The sequence below is a fragment of the Ceratotherium simum genome, chromosome 13 (assembly GCF_057802395.1).
Source record: "Ceratotherium simum simum isolate JZ-2026a chromosome 13, ASM5780239v1, whole genome shotgun sequence".
NCBI lineage: Eukaryota > Metazoa > Chordata > Mammalia > Perissodactyla > Rhinocerotidae > Ceratotherium > Ceratotherium simum.
In genome coordinates, this window is record NC_141912.1 from 28,185,341 (window position 1) to 28,206,469 (window position 21,129).

Sequence of the window (21,129 nt, forward strand, 5' to 3'; positions counted from 1 at the left end):
GCCGAAATAGCTCAGTAGGGAGAGCGTTAGACTGAAGATCTAAAGGTCCCTGGTTCAATCCCGGGTTTCGGCACACTTTTCGTTTTAGTCAACGTCAAGGCGGATTTGCTTTCTTGTGGGTCAGGGAAGATTGTCCTGAGTTGTTCGTCTGAGGATATTCTCGTATGTTGTATCCCTTTAGCAAAGCTAAAGCGTAATGGCACAATAAACACAAAGCTGTGCCGGAATTCCACCCTAAAGGAGTTGACGATCGAAACCCACTTTTCTTTACTGTTTTGACGTGATCTGTAAGCACTGGTAATAAAAAGACAATAATCAAATAATGTAGAGTTATGCACATGACACCGAAAAAGTTGTGGAACTGGCACCGAGTCGCTGCGATTTGCGGTGCGCCCCGCAGCAGCGGGAAGAGAAAAGAGAGCCCCCTGTCGGCTCTGCGGCGACTACACGCTGTTGTAGCCCGAGAGCAGCCACAGTCCGTGTGTAAGGGAATGGAGTGGCTGTGTTCGAATAATACTTTACATATGAACAGTGACGTTTGAATTTCATATAAATTTCATGCGTCACGAAACACTATTCTTTGTTTTGTTTTTTCAACTGTTTAAAATAAAAAACCGGTGCTCGTTTAGACAGCACATATACTAAACTTGGGAGATACAGCGAAGATAAGCAGGGCCCCTGCTGCAAGGATGACACGCAAATTCAGGACATGTTCCTTTTTTTATGTAAAAAAACCATTCTTAGCTCTAAGGCAATAATTTACCAACCACTAGGGTGGAGGATCCCATTGCAAAAACTCAGAACTTTAAGAGCAGGCAAAATTTCAGTAGCCTTCTACGAGTCAGAAACAACTGGAGAGTAAATGCGAACATAGGGAAACTGAACACCTAGAGATTGGAACTTTGTTTCCCTGGATTAAAACTGCAAGTTTACCAAGTGAGCTACCCTAGTCCACAGTCCTAGCTGCTGCGCACATACTCACTAACTCATTTGGTAGATCTTGTCCTACTTTGTAAATCTCTAGCATTCTCTTCGTTGCAGAGAAAATTCCATTTGAAACTGATGCTATAATCGCTAGCTCTCTCTCTCCTGTCCCGTCTCCTCTATTTCTGTCTTCCATTCCTTTAGGTGTTCAGAACCAGAGTTGTAGCGTCCCCTAGAAAATCTCACCACAGAGTTTGCATACTCAAGGTGTTTTATTTCATGGTAAATATTGGGAATCCATCCCTTTCTCATTTTTTAATTTCCACATAGTGTTAAATTCTAGAGGAAGCGCGCCATTCTTGATACCGGCTCAAGACAAGGTTGACATGAGGGAAGCCATATTGTAGAAAAGAAACCCTATTGTAACTTTGAATGGTCTCTAACTAACTAACCCAGCTGGCTATGCACCCACCAGGAGATCTAACTCCTCTGTAGATTTTACAGCCCCTGCTTGTGCATGTACCTCTCAACTTCGATAAGATACCTTTGATGTTCTGAGATCCTTAGGAATGTGATGACCCCCGAACAGAGAGTCTATGCAGATAGCCATCATCAATGAAAACTGAAAGATCTGGTGTGACACTCCCAGTCTGTAACGCCAGAAGGTCAGCATTCCTAACCTCCTCCCCTATAACCCACCAGCCTATATAACTGCTATATGACTTTGTGTCCCCTTAGGATGGTTCTTTGAGTCATTAGATGGCCAGCTTCCCCCTTGCTAGCAAGCTGTAACAAACTGCCATTTCTTTTCCACCATCCTGCCTCTTGACAATTGGCTTTTGTCTCGAAAAGAGCAGATCGTGCCCTTTGTGCAATAATATTCTTCATATCCCAGTACATTGTTTTTTTCATCACTCTTGCAGCCATTCTAGGAAAAGGGGAAGAACATTGAAGGAGAAAGTTTGAAGACACAAGAGAACGTTCCATAGTGGGCCTCTCTCTGTTGGTGGATGGAACAGCCACTCAGGCAATCTCTTGGCAAGCTCACCTCAGAGCTGGCCAAGTGTGGGAAGACCATGAGAAGAGTATCTTTTTCTGTAGCCTGCAATGCCTCTTCTCTGATGTAGCTGCAAGACTGGATTCAAGGTAGGAGCTTCAGAAATAAAGGAGCTGAACAGAGGAACTCTGTTCTGCCAACTCTTAGGTGCTTGAAGACACCTGGAAAAGGAATATTATTGGTCACGAACTTTTTCTCATTAGCTGAGCATCAGGGTGGATATGGTTGAGTTGTGGAGAGATTACTGAGCATAGAAGTCTAGGTGTATGAGAGTTCCCTTCTCTCCACATCCTCTCCAACACATATTGTTTTCTGTCTTGTTAATTATAGCCATTCTGATGGGCGTGAGGTGATATCTCATTGTAGTTTTGATTTGCATTTCCCGGATAGTTAGTGATTTTGAACATCTTTTCATGTGTCTGTTGGCCATCTGTATATCTTCTTTGGAGAAATGTCTGTTCAGGTCTTTTGCCCATTTTTTAATTGGGTTGGTAGTTTTTTTGTTGTTGAGATGCATGAGTTCTTTATATATTTTGGAGATTAAGCCCTTATCAGAAGTATGGTTTGCAAATATCTTCTCCCAATTGTTAGGTTCTCTTTTCGTTTTGTTGATGGTTTCCTTTGCTGTACAGAAGATTTTTAGTTTGATGTAGTCCCATTTGTTTATTTTTTCTATTGTTTCTCTTGCCTGGTCAGACGTGGTGTTTGAAAAGATGTTGCTAAGACCGATGTGGAAGAGCGTACTGCCTATGTTTTCTTCTAGATGTTTCATAGTTTCAGGTCTTACATTCAAGTCTTTAATCCATTTGGAGTTAATTTTTGTGCATGGTGTAAGGTAAGGGTCTACTTTCATTTTTTTGCAGGTGGCTATCCAGTTTTCCCAACACCATTTGTTGAAGAGACTTTCTTTTCCCCATTGTATGTTCTTGGCTCCTTTGTCAAAGATTAGCTGTCCATAGATGTGTGGGTTTATTTCTGGGCTTTCGATTCTATTCCATTGATCTGTGTGTCTGTTTCTGTGCCAGTACCATGCTGTTTTGGTTACTATAGCTTTGTAGTATATTTTGAAATCAGGGAGTGTGATACCTCCAGCTTTGTTCTTTTTTCTCAGGATTCCTTTAGCTATTCGGGGTCTTTTGTTGTTCCATATAAATTTTAGGATTCTTTGTTCTATTTCTGTGAAAAATGTTGTTGGAACTTTGATAGGGATTGCATTGAATCTATAGATGGCTTTAGGAAGTATGGACATCTTAACTATGTTAATTCTTCCAATCCAAGAGCATGGAATATCTTTCCATTTCTTTGTGTCTTCTTCAATTTCTTTCAGAAATGTTTTATAGTTTTTGGTGTACAGATCTTTCACCTCTTTGGTTAAGTTTATTCCTAGGTATTTTATACACTGCTGGTGGGAGTGCAAACTGGTGCAGCCACTATGGAAAACAGTATGGAGATTCCTCAAAACATCAAGGATAGAACTACCATATGATCCAGCTATTCCACTGTTGGGTATTTATCCAAAGAACTTGAAAACACCAATTTGCAAAGGTACATGCACCCCTGTGTTCATTGCAGCATTATTCACAATAGCCAAGACTTGGAAGCAACCTAAGTGCCCATCAAGGGACGAAAGGATAAAGAAGATGTGGTATATATACACAATGGAATACTACTCAGCCATAAGAAACTATGAAATCCAGCCATTTGTGACAACATGGATGGACATTGAGGGTATAATGCAAAGTGAAATAAGTCAGAGGGAGAAGGTCAAATACCGTATGATTTCCTTCATTAAGTAGTAGATAATAACAACAATAAACAAACGCATAGGGACAGAGATTGGATTGGTGGTTACCAGAGGGGAAGGGGGGAGGGAGGAGGGTGAAAGGGATAATTCGGTACATGTGTGTGGTGATGGGTTGTAATTAGTATTTTGGTGGTGAACATGATGTAGTCCATGCAAAAATAGAAGTACAATGATGTACACCTGAAATTTTTACAATGTTATAAACCAATGTTACTGCAATAAACAAAAAATTTAAAAAAAAATAAAGGGAAAAAAAAAAAGTCTAGGTGTAATCTTCCATGTCTCCACCCTTGCACTCTTCCACAGCCCGATTCCCTGACCATGTCTGAGCCTCTCCTCTTTTTTTTTTTCTTCTTTTCTGTTTTATCTTACTTTTGTTTTTGCATTTCTTTACTCATCTTTTCTTGCTTACACTAGTGAAACGCGTTATCTAGTTCCTTGCTTTCAGTACTCAAGGATTTCTACTCCTAGGGCTTTGGAGTCTATGGCCTGAGGTGATTGTGTCAGAACAAGGAAGACTGGGTTGAGTGGGACAACACACAAAGGCACTGTTCACCCAGGGCAGCAAATGTGCCAGCTCCACACGAACGAGCTCGTTAATGATTCATCCGCAAAATAAGTGAGGAGCAGGAGGAAAAAAGAACAGAAAGAGAAAAAGTAAGAGGACCACGGACAATTTCCTACTCCTATTTTCTCGGCTGTGTCTTTTTCAAGAAAGAGGTTGCAGACTGAGGAGCAAAACGCCTGCCACTAATTTTCTTCCTGCCCCTTCTTACCTTCCAGGCTCCACTGAGGGCAATTCGGTGCAGTCACCAGGCGTTAAGTCCCTAGACCTCCGTTCTGCTGCGTGCATGGAAGCTGCACACCATCGCCGCTTTTCACAAGAAGGCTAGGCGATCCAAACCCCAACGTGAAAATAAGGAATTGGGTCAGCTAGTGTAGAGTTTCCAGTGGGACTGAAATAGCTCGATTGAGAGAGACTAGACTAAGAGTGCCCGGATCTGCTCCCGGATTTGGCGGTCATCATGTTTAGTCAAAAATAATCCTGTAGCAGTTCACATACAGAAGCTTCCTGACCACAGACACCCTCTTGCAACCAATGCTTGAAGCGAATTGTCTAGAGGGTTGAAATGGGGAGAATCGGAATTCCATGCTCTCGAATCTTTTTGTCACCATATTTAAATATATTAAAGAAATCCTGCCTGGTACACACGGAAAACATTGGAGAAACCAGCGGCGAAAGACTGTGGAGAAAAATGGCCGTTATCAGCCGCATAAACAAAAGTGAACTCATCTCAGAAGTTTAGATATTTACTTTTATTCTTTCGAATTTCTGTGCCAATCTCTCCTGGAGAATCGTTGCATTCTCGGAAGGAAAGGAATTTGATGGTTCTGTTCGGACCGCTAACCTTACTCCGCCGCCCTGTGTCTGCCCTTGAAATGTTCCCTCCTTCAAACTGAAATATTTGTTTTTCAAGAGTAGGTGCAGTTCTGAAGTTTTGTTCTGATGCTCTTTGGTATAAAACTCAAAGACAGAAGTGTGGAGCAAGAACGGAGAACCATCTCGGGACGAACGCTGGAGGATGCGCGTGGGCTGAAACTTTTGATTCAAGACAGGTGGGTCCACTCCAGGCTGCCCTGTGGCTTTGAGTTCATTCATTTATGTCAGGGTACTAAATCGTGGAAAACTAATCTTTCTATCACAAAATTTTAAGACAACAGATCAGCTAGTTTGCGGCTTTTTAATTGATAATCCTTTGGCCATTTTGAGAAGATGCCAACAGAAGGAATGGTAACACCCTACTGGCAATTTTAGAATCTGGTATCTGAGTAATAGACCCAAGATAAAAAGAGTTTTATGGGGCGATTAACAAGCTTTTAAAGTCTGATATTACTTTTCAAAGAAGTTAGCACTAAACTTTTGGAATCAGAGCTCTTTCTTTGATTTTCTTTCTTTCATCTTTTTTTTTTATGCGCAAATAGTCATTTTCGCCTGCTCAATATTTTACCATTCTCTTTTTTTTTTTAACTATCTCATTATTTGTTGTTTCTAACCCAAGTCTGGTTGTTCAACAGAGTGAGTTACTGTGGTAAATCAAAGCAGTGATACCACTTGCTTCAAATATTTTATTCTACTTTGTCCTTTTGCCAGTTTCCTTAAGTCTGAGTCCTTGGGTTGTTATCTGTGTTTCTTACACAAGAAAACCTGTATTTTATATTCTGTAGTTTCAACTAAATTTTAACTTACAGAGGAATAAAACCATGAAACTACATTCATCTCTGAATGTAGAATCCTTTCAATTTTTATGTTTTCTGGCTAACTTATCTTTCTCTTCTCACTTATACCAAATTTGAAAGTATTTTTTTCCTTTTAACTGAGTGAATTTTATGGAATTATTCCAAAGCATCTTCCTCCTCCCTCTTCATACATCAGGCTGTGCAATATTTAAGTCAGTCGTATAATTGAAAAATTAATCAATGGAACATAATCAGCTTTGGGAACAAAAATAGACTGGTTATCAGCATGCAATACAACTAGTGGAAACAAAAGGGTGAGTCTGTGGGGAGTCACTGCTAGGAAGAAGCCAAATAGCCTCAGGCACTCCAACTGTATAATTGACAGAATGGATGGGATGGTTAACAAACTAAGCTGGTTAAGCGCAGTTGAATAAAGAGCTGCTAAAATGTAGTCTGTAGGTTAAAGATATAGACTGAATTATATGTTTTACCAAAATCTATCCTCATTTATTGAGATTATATGATTTTTCACTTTTAACCCATCGATGAGCAGTAAAAATCCATTCACCTGATAATAATCCATTTTTGAGTTTATGTGATAGTCTGTATTTGAAAGGTAAAATTGATATGTTAATAACTTTTGAATCTATATACTTTTGTGAGTTTACTTTCTTTTTAAATGTAGTCCTTGCAAGTCTTGCAATTGAATTATGCAAACTTTCTAAAATTGAAGTGGATTTTTTTTTAAACTTTTGTCTCTGCTTTGCAAAATTTTAAATATTAGCATAAAGTGAGCAGAACACATATTCGTATTCCCAGTCCTGTGATCATTTCAGGACACCTCCTGACTCTACCTCACCAACCACTTGCCAAACTTTTTCAAAAACTTTTATTGGACCACCATTGAGTCCAGGCCCTGGACTAGATGATAAGCCTCCAAAACCTCTAAAAGACTCTCCTAAATTGTTGACTGAAGGATTGACAAAAGACACTTAAGTTCTCTAGAACTGAATAATTTCTCCCTGTTAGGGAATTATGACAATTTCAAAAGAGAGAAAAGGTGTTCCAAAGAATAATTTCCTCAAGGTGGAGTATCTTTGCCCTGGAGATCTTTTCTCCAGTGAAAATATGTAAAGCATTCACTGAAAAATCTAACTGCTTGACTTCAAATCTTGGCTCTGCTACATATCAGATGTGAGCCCTTGGGCCAGTTACTTGCCCTTTTCTGGGATCCAGTGTTTAATGACAAGTTTTTAATTGTGACTTCAATCAAATTTATTTATTTCTGTTCTTATTATACATCCATTTTTTTCCCCAAGCACTTTAATCAAACAGTAACAGATTGGCCAAAGAATAATTTTAACAACACCTTAAGAAGCAAGAAATATTACAGTACTGCTAATAAAATACCACCCTGCGAAGGAAAATCACCTCAATTGTAAGACCACACGTTGATACTCAATCATTCCTGCATGCAGAAGCCAATACATCTCTATATCATGTCATTGTTAAAGGATAATTTTCAAAAAATGATAGAATCATGACAGTCATACAAATGTAAAATGAATGTATGCCAAATATTTTATTTAACTAATTAGTCAATGAGTTAACAATTAATGATTAATTATTAACTTAACAATTAATTAAATCATTTACCTAATAAGATGTTTCAACTGGCTAAAAAGAACCCAAAACATCATGCATTTACAGTCAGATAAGTAATGGTGCGATGAAATTGCAAAAAGATGAAAACTTAAAAACAATTGTACATTTTTCTGAGTGTATCTTAAATAGCTGTTCTTAAAAATAATTATTGTATTTATGAATAAGAGTGTATTAAAACATACTATCCAGAATATAAATTAAAATATATTTCATATTTCACGTGAATGTGGAGAAAATACTCTAACAGGGTGCAGTGAGTCCAAGAGGTTGCGGGGTAAGAAAAGGCTGTTTTTTATGTGGGAAAGAGGAGCCTGGGTATGGGAGAAGAGATATAAGGTTAGGTTTATTGTTATGTATTTATTTGTTCATTACAAATAACTCACCACTTCCAAGAGCCAGCAAAACATAAAGTGAGAGATGGCTGTAATTTCTTTACTTCAGAGTTTTAGAGGTTCCTCATTTCTCCTACCCCACTAACATTTGGGTGAATTTGAGAGCTCACAAAAAATTCACTTAATTTGTTTTTTGGTTAACACAGAAACACTAAAAGTCAACTGTCAGCCAAAATTCCCAGGAGTTTGCACCTTCATGCGACAAGTCCCCTCCAAGGTATTTGGACTCTCTACATATAGTCCTCTCTAGAAGTAGTTGGAATTGACCAAGCTGCACATCAGACATCACAATCACTTAGTACAGCTTTCCAAAGAGATTTGGGACCCACTGTCCTAGCCCAACTCCAAAAATTGTTGATTCATCTTATCATCTGGTCAAGGATCAAAATATTCAAATTTGTATTATCAATGAATTATAAGATTTTCCCCAATGTTAAACTTGTTGTCCTGGGAAGAGATGTCCTTTGCCACTTAGAGACCATTTCTCTCCTCCTGTAGGGCAAGTGCTATCATTCCTTACTCACTAAGTAAATGATGGAAAAGATCTGAACGGACAAATCTCTGGTGCTCTCCCTTCTCATCACTGTCGTCTCCCATTGTCACCTTCCCCCTCTTTCATTATACACTTTAAAACCTGATTTAATATTCTCCTCCTCCCTAAGTTCTCCATCTTTATCAGAGACAACATCCTCTCAAAGACCTATATCATATCTCATCAGCTAACAGTTCACTAATTCTAAGTAATGGTGCTTATTCATTTTTTTTAATCCAGTTGTGACGAGCCTTTGAGAAATTTGAATCTTTGAAAAAAAGAAATCTAATCTTCCCCTCCACCTCACTCCACTTTCATCTTCACATGGAAAAAAAGGAATTTGTTTTGGACTGGCCTCAGAGCCTGGTGGATAAGGTATCTGATTCTGAGCTACACTGATTACTTATTCACCGAGTAGTAAGAGCTCACTAATGGTACATTTGGAAAACCTGGATTTGACCTGATGTTAGATCCCAAAATTCATCACTAGTTACCCTTATAATCATGGAACCTTCTGAGAAGATCCATAAAACTCTTATTTCTCTGTACCAGCTTCCAGGTCAAGAGTCTGTAATCTCTTCTACATTTGGAATACGGTTTGCTAGAAAATTGATTTTATATCTTAATCCAAAGTTGGTGTAGTACTTTCTTATGCATCATCTCCTTTTGTCTTTGCCACAACCCTTTAAAATAGTGCCTGTCAGCTTCTTGTACATCTAAGGAATTGGAGGTTCAGTGGTAGTCAGAAAATTCCTCTACATCACTAATTTAACAAAGGAATTGACTGAAAATACCAACCCTGATTTTATAATTGCAAGTCTTGGGTTGTTTTCTCGTAACCCCACGGCGCTCACACACAGAAATTTCAGTGTTCTTTTGCATGCCAGTCTTTGTGTTACGTACCTAAAAGAAATTCAGTAGACAGTGATTTAAACTACTGTGACCACCATTAGTTGCTATTCAAGCTTGCTTCCAAGTATTTATGGGCTCTTCTCAGTGTAGGCATTTAAAATAATTGAAGTTTCATGCTGCTGGTGTAGATCAGTGACAGAAGAGCAGCCAACCGCACCTTAGTGGTCGATGACCAGAAGTAAGTTCAAGTTCCTTCTACTTGACTAAGTTAGTTGAAAAAAAATAAGGGAGAAAAATGACCAGGAACCCTCACTTTTGTGATTTGGACTCAAAAGTCTTATCATTAGGCCACATGACCACCATATTTACTTCCCATGTACAGTTGAAAGCAGATATATGGTAGCCATAAATTTAGGTTTCTTGCTTTAAAGAGCCAGCAATTTCAAGAGTCTATTGCAATTAAATTAAATTTTATCAACATTCCAAAGGAAATAATACACTTTCTGAAAACTATTACTTAGAATAGATGAACTATAGGAAGGTGGGTAGTATGATCATTTATCAAAGTTAATCTTTTCTCTGTCACTGGGAAAGATAAAACAAATAAGGAAGGAGAAACCTGGAGCTCAAGTCTGCAATGAAAAAGAGGAGGTGAGAACAGGAGATGAAGACAAGAAAGAGAGGGTTGTATGTTCTTATCCTATGTGTTTCCAAAAAACCATGGTGCTTGCTCCAGAATGGACAAATAATGGTCTGTAGGCAACAGAGAAAGTGTTTCCTGGGTGGGCAAGCCTGGTTTAACACTGAGGAAAAAATCTTTCATAGTGTAGGCATGAACAACTTGATCCTTGACTAGACAATTAGAAGAATCACCAGATATGCCACTGGGTGGAGGCCCCTCTCTGGTACAGTGTGGGAATTGATCATGTTATCTGTGATGCCTTGAGTGGACAGAAAAGCTTGGAGGGGTGCTTGTCTCACTGAAGAACAAATCACTCAGATAGTTTGGCTAGATGACACGCTCTGGGTTTGTATTAGTTGGGTAGGGGAAAGGAAAAATCCCCAACCCACGGAAGTAAAGCAATTGCAGCCATCTCTCACTTTACCAGATGGCTTCTTTTCTTGGAAGTGTCAAGTTATTTACAACACACACACAGACACACACACACACAGACACACACACACAGACACACACCATATATCATTTCTCCTGTGCCCCATATCCTCTTTCTCACATTTCTCTCCCTCTCCCAGCCTTTCCTTCTTCCTCAACCACCTCATTTCCTTCGAAGTCATCTCCTACATTTTTTTTGCCAAGTATAGCAAAACATAAGTTTATAATCTGAACAATATGTTCCAATGCATACTACATCATTAAATCATAAAACTTTTTATGATCAAGAATTTAAAATAGTTGAGAAATGTAAGACAAGTATGTGGAAGTTGTCATGAAACAGTGTGGTTACTATCCTCAAATCTGCAGTTCATCGTGTCCGTTCTCTTATCCTCTTTGAACCTTCCACAAACATTGAGGACTTGAGTATTTTCTTCTTTTGCTATCTGTTCAAGACTTGGAGATGTTGCAGTCGCACAAATATAGCCTTCAGGACAGTTTGGACAATACATTGGTCTTAGTTAGTCTGCTGTTCTCAATTCGGAATCTGGGTCCCTTGAAGGACACGTGGATAGGACTACACAGACCATCTTTGTGAAGAATGACTCAAGGACTGAACACCTACTTAGCACACATCTGACACTGACCATCTTCCTCCCAATCTTTTCCGTGATAAAGGATAAGTTGAGAAAACAGGAAGTGGCTTGCTTCTTTAGTAGGAATGGCCTCTCCATTTGCTGGAATCACCTATAAGCTCAATGCTCTCCATCTCTGGGGGTAAACATTATTTGTTCCCTAGTGTTGGACGATGGTGATCAAGGGGTCTCCTAATTTTTTTTTCAAATTCTCCAGACTCTTAACTTTAAATGTTTTCTTAAATTCAGGGATAAGCAATTTAAATTGATTCCAGGTATATGATAGAATAGGCATATTTAGTTCTATTTGCAGGGCTGCTTCAGAGTCTACAGTGGAGACCTTATAATCCAGGTGATTTTATTGCACATAGCACCCTAATTATTTCCCACTGCCTAAATTGTTGCTGAGTACAGCCTGTGATCAATGTTTCACTGATTGCTTCAAGTGTGTGGAAAGAAGAGGTAGAAGTGGGTAATAGATATTGCAATGGTGAAATTGAACAAGCCCATAGGTGAATTAACTCTTTGATAAAGTGAGACACAAAGAAGAAAAGTATGTGGCCCAAGAGTATGCAGTCAAGTTGAGGAGGACCAAAGTTATGAAGACAGGGATTGCTCTGAAACTTTTCAATGGAGAAAATAATTCTAAAGGGAAGACACTTTACCTTGAGAAAATTCATTTTTCTCCTTGAATTTGTCTTAGTCACTTCATAGGGTATGGTAGGCAGAATTCTAAGATGACTCACAATGCCTTTTATCCTTGTATAACCCTCCCTCATTTGAGCATCCCTAGAACCTGTAAATGTGATGAGATGTCACTCCAATGGTTATGTTACATTATATGGGAAAAGGGAAAGTAACCTTGGGAAGCCTGAACTAACTGTGTGAGCCATATGAAAAAGCAGATCACTTTCATCTATATTACCTAAAGCAATCTACAGATTCAATGCAATCCCAATCAGAATGCCAATGACATTCTTCATGGAAACAGAAAAAAGAATACTAAAATTCATATGGGGTAACAAAAGACCCCGAATAGCTAAAGAAATCCTAAGAAAAAAGAACAAGCAGGAGTCATCACAATCCCTGTCTTCAAAACATACTACAAAGCAATAGTAATCAAAACAGCATGGTACTGGTACAAAAACAGACACACAGATCAATGGAACAGAATTGAAAGCCCAGAAACAAAACCACACATATACGGACAGCTAATTTTTGACAAAGGAGCTAAGAACATACAATGAGAAAGGGAAGTCTGTTCAATAAATGGTGTTGGGAAAACTGGACAGCCACATACAAAAGAATGAAAGTGGACCATCTGCTATCGCCATTCGCAAAAATTAACTCAAAATGGATCAAAGACCTGAAGGTGAGACCTGAAACTATAAAACTCATAGAAGAAAATATAGGCAACACACTATTTGACATTGATCATAAAGGAATCTTTTCGGATGGCATGCCTACCTGGACTAGATAAACTACAGAAAAAATAAACAGGTGTGACTTTATCAGATTAAAGAGCTTCTACAAGACAAACAAAACCAGAATCAAGATGAACAGACAACCCACCAGCTGGGAGAGAATATTTGCAAAACATACATCTGACAAGGGGTTGATCTCTGTAATATATAAAGAACTCACACAACTGAACAACAAAAAAACAAAAAACACGATCAAAAAATGGGCAGAGGAAATGAACAGACAATTCTGCAAAGAAGATATACAGATGGCCAATAGGCACATGAAAAGATGTTCAACATCACTAATCATCAAGGAAATGCAAATCAAAACAACACTAAAATATCACCTCTCGCCCGTTAGAAAGGCTATAATCACCAAGACAAAAAATAACAAATGTTGGAGAGGATGTGGAGAAACAGGAACCCTCATACACAGCTGGTAGGAATGCAAACTGGTGTGGCCTCTATGGAAAACAGTATGGAGATTCCTCAAAGGTTTAAAAATAGAGATGCCCTATGATCCAGCTATCCCACTACTGGGAATCTAGCCAACGAACTTGAAATCAACAATCCAAAGAGGCTTATGCACCCCTATGTTCATTGCAGCATTATTCACTATAGCCAAGAAGTGAAAGCAACCTAAGTGTCCCTCGACTGATGATTGGATCAAGAAAATGTGGTATATATATACAGTGGAATACTACTCAGCCATAAAAAAGACAAAATCGTCCCATTTGCAACAACATGGATGGGCCTGGAGGGTATTATGTTAAGTGAAGTAAGCCAGAAAGAGAAAGACAAACACTGTATGATCTCACTCATATGTGGAATAGAAACCAACACATGGACAGAGAAAACTGTATTGTGGTTACCAGGGGCAATGGGGGTGGGGGATGGGCACAAGGGGTGAAGGGAGATATATATATGGTGATGGACAAACAAAAATGTACAACCCAAAATTTCACAATGTTAAAAACGATTAAAACATCAATTAAAAAAAAAGAAAAAAGCAGATCATTTTCTCCAGCTGGTCACAGAAGAGAAAGTCAGAGAGACATGCTGTGGCAGACCTAGATGAAAGAAAACGTAGATGTTGTGAATTATATATGGGGGCCATGTGGCTGACAGCTAGCAGGAAAATGAGGACCTCAGTTACACAGCTTCAAGAGAATGAATTCTGCCAACAACCAACCAGCTTGGAAGAGGATCTTGTTGCAAACCACAGCTCTGGCTGACTCTTTGATTTCAGCAGGCGAGACTTTGAGTAGAGAATCCAGGCACGCTGTGCCCAAACCTCTGACCTGTAGAGACTGAGACAATAAATTTGTGTTGTTTTAAGTCACTAAGTTTGTGGTAATTTGTTATACAGTAATAGAAAATTAATACATACTGAGAATATTTTTCCATGGAGCCTGGGAAAATCTCTTCCAATCCCTCAGTCAACAATTTTGAAGAGTCTTACAGGTTCTTTGGGAACTCAATAGCTGGCTCAGGACCTGCAACACAATGGAGGTCTAATAAAAGGTTGCATGAAGACTTGGCAGGTGGTTGCTGAGGTAGAGGCAACATGGTGCTCTGAAATGATGACAGGAATTGGTAAAAGAATGTGTGAGTCTCATATGATACCTATATTATTTTTAGAAATTCAGGTGCCCTTCTTATTCATTCTCATTCCTTCAACTTTCCTTTTCACATTTTTCCCCTTTTCTAACAAGTCAGGAGCCATAAGGCATGCATTTTCATGGACTAGAAGGGAGGAGCTGCAGCAACCTGGCAGGTGATGTCAGAGTCAATAAGTGGGTTCTTAGCCTGTCCATATGGATCTACCAAACTAAAATGGGTCGCCCAACTAAAATGGATGTTATTATTGGGGAAAACTGGGTAAAGAGTACTTGAGATCTCTTTATATTATTTCTTAAAACTGTAAGTGAACCTACAATTATTTCAAAATTAAATGTATAGTAATGGGGCCAGCCCCGTGGCTTAGTGGTTAAGTGCGAGTGCTCTGCTACTGGCGGCTGGGGTTCGGACCCCAGGGGCGCACCAAGGCACCGCTTCTCCAGCCATGCTGAGGCAGCATCTCACGTACAGCAACTAGCAGGATGTGCAACTGCGACATACAACTATCTACTGGGGCTTTGGGGAGAAAAAGGGGAAAAATGGAGTAGGATTGGCAATAGATGTTAGCACAGGGGTGGTCTTCCTCAGCAAAAAGAGGAGGATTGGCATGGATGTTAGCTCAGTACTGATCTCCCTCACACACACACAAAAAAGTGTAGTTAAAAATATGGCAATTTGTAGTATCTCTCTTTTTATTAAGAGATGAAATATACTCTTGGTGTGCACCAGCAGCTGCTTCAGAAACACCCAATGTAGCTTTAATGGAAATAATGTGATAAAACTTATATTATTCAGAATTTGTGGACTAGATTTGGAAAAGGAAGTGTCAAAAATAATTCTCAAGAAATATTTTATATATCTAGATATAAGCATAGTTACATGTATCTAAAGTAAAAATTATTAAAATCATCTATAAAATAGATAATAATATTTAAATTAGGCACAACAGAAAGTATTAGGAAATTTAGCTTTTTAGAAAATTGTTAATGAGGAAATTTTAATGTTTAAAAATTATTCAAGAAATAAGATTAGGGCTGGCCCTGTGTCTTAGCGGTTAAGTGTGTGCGCTCCGCTGCTGGTGGCCCGGGTTCGGATCCTGGGCGTGCACCAACGCACCGCTTCTCTGGCCATACTGAGGCCGCGTCCCACATACAGCAACTAGAAGGATGTGCAGCTATGACATACAACTATCTACTGGGGCTTTGGGGGAAAAAAATAAATAAATAAAATTATTTAAAAAAAAGAAATAAGATTAAACCACAAAAGCTTCTCAGAAAACTAACTTTGCGAGATGAGAAAGTTCTGTTCTTTACAGAAGACACAGAATATTCTTTTTCCTTTTGTTAAAAGCAGACTATTGAAAAATAAATTTTACTGAACTATAAGTCTTTTCTTTGTATTATTCATAAGCCTTCTTAGTTGAACAATTTGAGAAGCCTTGATATATGTGTGTTTAAATGTATATTTATGTATATTTTTTAATCTTTATCTTTATGATGTTCAATCTATTTTGAAATTTTCCCAGTGACAAATGTATCCATAATTAATTTAATTTAATATCAGTTCAAGGTCTGTACGTCAATTATAGATGTTGGTAATTATATTCAATTTGATACATTACAGAGTAATAGAATCACTTTTGATGTTAAAAGTCAGAGAGATGACATTTAAATTTTTTATCCACATGGCAGAAGAGAAAGAACTATAATAGAAGTAAAAATAATTTGCAGTGTAGTCTGGAATTCAAAAGGGAGGGGGCCGAAAAAATCTTTGAACAGACATCTGTCTTTACAATGTAATTTAGTTAAACATATTACAGTTCAACAACTTGAATATATTGTGGGGGAAAAAAATAAAACAAACTTATTCGACCTGTGGTGGCAGTGGAAATGAGCCACTCATAGCTCCAACCTCGAAGAGCTTAATGGGCAGGTGGTCCTAGCTCTCCGACACTGAAACTGCCGCTGTCTTGGTGCAGCGCTACACTTGCCACTAGTTGGTCTCAGCCAAGGGATACCAAGGCAGGTTCACTCTTGCCAGACTGCTCAGACCTGCGACTTCAGCTAAAGGACTCACCACCAGCCTGGCAGTCTGAGATTCTGCCTGTTCAATCCCCTTTCTTTCATTCTCTCCTTCAGAGGAGTCATATCTGCATCAGTCTGATGGCTTTCACAGTCTCCTCTGACTTCCTCCCCTTTTTCGCTCACAGGCACCTACTCACGACTTGAACTAACGCATGACTCATAAAATCTTTAAACCAAATTTAGAGAGTTTAAATTAGGAGTTATGAGTAAATAAATCCCAAATCTAATGTAAGTAAAAATATGTTTTATATCACATTTCACATTGTGTGGTAGGGTAAAATGCAAATGGCCATTTTTAACCCCAAATTACCAAAACAGTGTAATTTTTCTAAAGATTCATGTGAATTAAAAATAACACTGATTTTTTCTTATATAATTTATGTCTCTATATCTTTAAGTCAAATTTTTTTTTTTTGAGATTCTTTACAGCAGTGGTCAGCAAACCATGGCCTGTGGACCAAATTCCACTTGCTCTCTGTTTCTGTACAGGCCCACTGCTATGGTCTGAATGTTCGTATCCCTCCAAAATTCATGTGTTGAAACCCTAATGCCCAATATGGTGGTATTATGAGGTGGGCCTTTGGGAGGTGATTAGATCATGAGAGTGGAGCCTTCATGAATCAGATGAATGCTCTTATAAAAGAGGCCCTTGAGAGAGCTCGCTTATCCCTTCTGCCTTGTGAGGAGAAAATGTGTGTTGTGTTGTGTTGAAACCCTAATGCCCAATATGGTGGTATTATGAGGTGGGCCTTTGGGAGGTGATTAGATCATGAGAGTGGAGCCTTCATGAATCAGATGAATGCTCTTATAAAAGAGGCCCTTGAGAGAGCTCGCTTATCCCTTCTGCCTTGTGAGGAGAAAATGAGAAGCCTGTGATCTGGAATAAGATCCTCACTCCACCGTGCTGGCACCCCGACCTCACACATCCAGTCTCTAGAACTGTGAGAAGTAAATTTCTGTTGTTTATAAGCTACGTAATCTGTGGTATTTTGTTATGGTGGTAGAACTGACTAAGACACCTACCAAGTAAAAATGCTTTTTACATTTTTAGTGATTCACAAGAAAACAAAACAAGAATAATCTCTCATGACATGTGAAAATTATATGACACTCAAATTGCAGTGTCCATAACCACAGCCACATTCATTCATTTTTGTACTGACTGTCTGTGGCTACTTTCCTGCTACAACATCAGAATGGAATAGTTGTAACAGAGACCTATGGCTCTCAAAGCCTAAAATATTTACTCTCTGGTTCTCAGATAAAGTTTGTTGATCCTTGCCATACTCCTTCAGCTGTGACGTTTCTCTAATGTTTTCCTTAGTGAGATCTGTTGCTTCCCTCTTTCTTATTCTCACATTTCATTGGGCTGATAAGAATTTTCCTGAACCAGGTGTGGAAGTAGAAGTTCTTCCAGATGTGGAGGTACAAGTTGCTAGTTCAAAGAGAATTCCTTGGGATTCCTGTGAATGAGGAAAAGACTCCACATGGGCAGAGGAGACAAAGAAGAGATAACAATCACCTCACGTAGAAGCTGAAATTTATTATTCTTGAGTCTTCTGAGGAACTTCTTGGAACTTAATGTTAACAAGTTTGAATCTGAAAACTTATCCCTTTGTTGTCAATAAATACCATTGATGAGCTCCTCATCTTCAAGCCACAATAGACTTTTTTCAGTTCTCACTCTACCCACTGTCCAGGGGCCCTCTCTTCCATAACCACATAATTGATCTAAATCATCAGATCAGCCTTTACTGCAATATTTTTCCTGGTGGGTCACCATGCTTGCCAGACAGCATATCAAAGTTGCAACTTCAATTTGCAGGCTTCATAAGGTCATCAAGTTCATACCCAAATGGGTCTCCTTCCTTATGCCACCATCGAACACTCCCCTCCAAAATACAACAGCCTTATCAACCAGAATCGGACAAGTCTGCTCCTCTTTCTGTAGCTTCGTGAATGGCATCTCATCAACACATCAGAAAATACCTGTAAGTCTTAAAAGCACCCCTTCCTTTTCTTTTTCCCCAAACCCTCAAATCTTAATTTTATGTCTGTTACATTGTTCTCTCAATGCTGTCTGTCTCCTCCTCTTCATCCCATTAATTAATTCATATGAGAGGAGGACAGACTATAATGAGGTTCTGCAACGTATTGTAAACCAGACTTTCTCTGTTCAAACTGTTGCTCTTCAGACTCTCGCTGAGACAAGTGTAGAATGTAAGGACATAAAGGAGAACGCTGACAATGTCCCAAAAGATCTCTAGAAGAAAACGGTTTCAGAGGACTTCTGCATGTAAGAAACAAGAATGGAAGAACTAGAGAATCTGCGCTCAGAGACTTACACGCTGGATCCTCAGGTTAAAAGTTTGATGCGTTATCCGAGGTGCTGACGTGCGTATTCTTGAAAACCTATTCAGGTCAAAGACAGTCGTCTATTGTCAATCTTACCTTTCTTCTCATTTCTCCCGCATATTCCAAGCCCAATGCACTAAAAATCAGCTGCCGCCTCAGATACGTAAGCCCAAAGCCACTGGCGGATTCTTATTGTACGCTCAACATTGCTCCCACCAGTCCCTCGGAGATCTGGGCGTGGCTTTCCTGCTGCTCTTTATAAAGCCAGCAATTCCAGCACTGTGCACCGCAATCCAAAATTCAACCACACGCGCACGCTACAAAGTGCTCAACCTGTTTATCCAGCGAGGAAAAGAACAACTCTTAAATTATGATAATCTGGAACAAAACAAACTGGATTCCTGCTGGACATATGTTTCACTTACCTCACTTGGAGTAACGGAGGCTTCTCTCTTGGGGGACCTGGTGAAAATACAGGAGAGATAAGGACCTTCGATACAGCCAACATTCTCCTCTAGAAAGTGCTATTGGTGTTTAAAGTCCCATTCCCAAATCTTCCTCTTGTCTCCTCATTCTCCTGCTCTTCCTAGGCGGTGGCTTGTCTCTCCTCGCCTGTCTGCCTCTCCCCATTCTCTTGTTATGATACTATCCGCTCTCTAGCTCCTCTCTCCTCTCCATTCCTCCTCAACTCTCTCTAGTTCTCACACATTAGTCTAGTAGTAACCGAATCTTGCTGAAATTCAAAGTTATCTGGAGGATTTTTAAAATTATACACCTTCCTGTCCTCCCCCGCCTCCACCCATGACAGGATTTCTTCCAAAACACGTGTCAGGGTTGACCGTGGCACATAATTTGAATACAGGCAGGAAACGTTACTTTTTGTGTCCCAGGGACAGACAGGGTTTGAGGACATGTCCAGGCATAGGGAGGTCTGAGAAAAAACTAATTTGTTTCTTTTGATTCCTTCTTGTTCGTGTCATTGTGGGAAGCATTCTGTCTGAAAGAGGCAGTATATCCAAGGGGGCATCTTTTCTAATCTTCTTTCCTGTCTTCTGTCCTTAAGGGTCTTAGAACCACAGATGCAGCGTCCTGGACAGAATGCCGCTTCCACGTTTCCCGACAAAAAGATGCTGGGCTCAGAGACTTAAGAAAGTGACTCACACGCTCTTTGCTTTTCATTTCATGCCAATATTATGAACTAATTACACTTCAGTCTTATCCCACCTAGACCTAAATTTCCTGAGCAGCTCTCATGGTACCGATCTTTGTATTCCCCTGCACCACGTTTTATATTTTTCTGACAGCTCTGTAGGCAGGGAGGAAGGAAGTTGAAGACTCAAGAGAACATTGCATCCTGAGACTCTCCTTGGTGGTGAACGGGAGCTGCCACTCAGGAAGTCTGCTAGGGAGCAGTCTTTGGAGGGTCGGACGTTTATGAAAGATCCTAGTTGTATTAAGGGACCTTTCACTTCAGAATGCAATGTCTCTTCTGTTGAGGGTTTCAGAAATAGCAGAGTTGAACGGGGTAGACCCTGACCTTTTAGCCTAAATCTTGGAACACCTGCAGATAATAGCGCTAACCGGATATACAGAATATTTGGTGCTTTTCTTCACGGGGGTGTAGCTCAGTGGTAGAGCGCGTGCTTAGCATGTACGAGGCCCTGGGTTCAATCCCCAGCACCTCCACGTGTCTTTCTCACTAGTGCGTGATAAGCATTTTACCAACACACAGACTATTCTTTTCTCTTTCTCTGGTGCCTTTTTCACGCCAGGCATATGTGGAAGGATAGGGAACAGCAGGAAAAAGAAAGTAAGACTTTTGTCCTTCTCAACACACAGACTACTCTTTTCTCTTTCTCTGGTGCCTTTTTCACGCCAGGCATATGTGGAAGGATAGGGAACAGCAGGAAAAAGAAAGTAAGACTTTTGTCCTTCTCAGTCTATAGATTGGTGCGGGAATACTAAGAGAGAGACAGAGACAGAAAAAGAGAAGACATGTAAAGGAAAATGTCCGAGAGCTTCTTATCTTTTCCTCTTTCCGTTGGTCTATTTTCTTTCCCTTTCACAACTGATAATTGAATACTAATTCTTTTCAATTCCTAGAGCCTTGACTCCTTCAGCTTGGCTGCTTCGACACTGCACTAATACTTGACAAACCACCAATAGAGAACAGGCTATTTTTGTGTTAGAGACGTGGTCATTGCTTAGCATTCAGAACAGTTTCTTTTACTTAAATTAGATCCTGTCTTTGTTGTAGCTGAAGCAGCTAGGTTGGAAGGAGTCAAACACATGGAGTTGAAAAAGGTGGACAGACTGGAGACATGGAGGTGCTGGGGATTGAACCCAGGGCCTCGTGCATGCTAAGCACGCGCTCTACCACTGAGCTACACCCCC

The 21,129-nt window shown here is 39.6% G+C and overlaps 4 non-coding genes across 4 annotated transcripts; 3 read left to right on the forward strand and 1 right to left on the reverse strand.

Annotated features, from left to right (window-relative positions):
- On the forward strand, positions 1-73 carry TRNAF-GAA (transfer RNA phenylalanine (anticodon GAA)). Its single transcript has one exon. It is a non-coding gene; the product is annotated as a tRNA-Phe (tRNA).
- A 544-nt stretch (positions 74-617) lies between these two features.
- LOC147915588 (U6 spliceosomal RNA) lies at positions 618-724 on the forward strand. The gene has a single exon (XR_015554190.1). It is a non-coding gene; the product is annotated as a U6 spliceosomal RNA (small nuclear RNA).
- Positions 725-20,349: 19,625 nt separating this feature from the next.
- On the forward strand, positions 20,350-20,421 carry TRNAA-AGC (transfer RNA alanine (anticodon AGC)). Its single transcript has one exon. It is a non-coding gene; the product is annotated as a tRNA-Ala (tRNA).
- Positions 20,422-21,057: 636 nt separating this feature from the next.
- On the reverse strand, positions 21,058-21,129 carry TRNAA-AGC (transfer RNA alanine (anticodon AGC)). Its single transcript has one exon. It is a non-coding gene; the product is annotated as a tRNA-Ala (tRNA).